The sequence below is a fragment of the Garra rufa genome, chromosome 1, assembly GCF_049309525.1.
Source record: "Garra rufa chromosome 1, GarRuf1.0, whole genome shotgun sequence".
Classification (NCBI taxonomy): domain Eukaryota; kingdom Metazoa; phylum Chordata; class Actinopteri; order Cypriniformes; family Cyprinidae; genus Garra; species Garra rufa.
Window position 1 is genome coordinate 51492327 of NC_133361.1, and position 1457 is coordinate 51493783.

Sequence of the window (1457 nt, forward strand, 5' to 3'; positions counted from 1 at the left end):
CAAATGTTTGAATGACAATGTATATATCGATATTGATAAGGTAATAACCAGTAAATAATGTTAATAATATTTTTGAGATTTTTAATAAATATATTTGAATGAACAAATATACTATTTATGCTAATTTGTTAAAATAAATACAATACAATACAATACAATTATTAAATTAAATTAAATTTAAAAATTATAATCTGGCATTTTAAACCCTACAAATGATTTTTGCTATTGTACCTTTATAATGTACATTATGTAAAATAGATAATAATTTGCAAAATATTATACAATTAATTTTTACTCCATAAAAATTACCTTTGAGTTTTTATATAACAGGGAAAAAACTAATTAAAATTGTAGAAATTAAAACTGTATGTGTGAGTTTATCTATCTATCTATCTATCTATCTATCTATCTATCTATCTATCTATCTATCTATCTATCTATCTATCTATCTATCTATCTATCTATCTATCTATCTATCTATCTATCTATAGCGTCACTAGTAACAATATATTTTAGATTCTAGATTTTTCTTATTTTTTAATTTGATATTTTTATTGCTGGTGCTTTTATTAGTATTGCTGTTCTGATCACATCTCACAGGCCTTCAGTTTGGTTCTTTGTAATAGGGTTATGTGTTCATGGTGAATCACTCACCATTATGAAGAAACAAATCCCGCTCTCTTGTTTGTGTCCTTGTAAGCGACATTGTGTGGGTGTCAGGAGTGTTTAAAATTAATATGTGTGTGTTGGATGCCAAGCCTTTTGTGTACGTGTGCTTGTGTGTTTATCTGATTTGGATTTTATCCATAACGCTAAAACACCTGCTAATTATCCACTCAGAATTGTGCCGCATGCTAATGGACAGACACGCAAACCCATTAACTGGCACGCTAATATGAGCGCAGGGCAGATAAACATGAGAGGTTTTTGTTAATAAGTCATTATTTGGTATGGCAGAGTGTAAATATTCTGCATAAGAGTTAGGGATGCACGATACATCAGCATAAATATCGATATCGGCTGATGTTCATCATTTTTTAACCTATCGGCATCGGTCCGATATCGTACCATGTCTTTTGAATTACGCTTATGTCACAGTTCTCATTTTTGTTTGAACATTTTTATAGATGGGTCTTAAAATTGTCTTGTTTTTTATGTTTGCTTGGTAGAAACCTTGTTTCAGGGTTTGGACATTTACATTTACATACAAATGTGCACGAACAGTCAGGATATGTGTTGGATATTTTGATTTAGCCTTTTTCTCAAATTTGAGTTTAACTGGAGTGCACAGAGCTGAAAACATGTTGCCATAAATACTGGCGTGCTTGATAAGTGGTAAAAGTTGGTTACTTATGTTTTATGGTAGCCCTGTAACCTTGTTATTTGGAAATAAAATACATTCTGAAAATAAAGGAAGAAATTAAATATGTACAAACTTTTATCATCTCAGAAACATT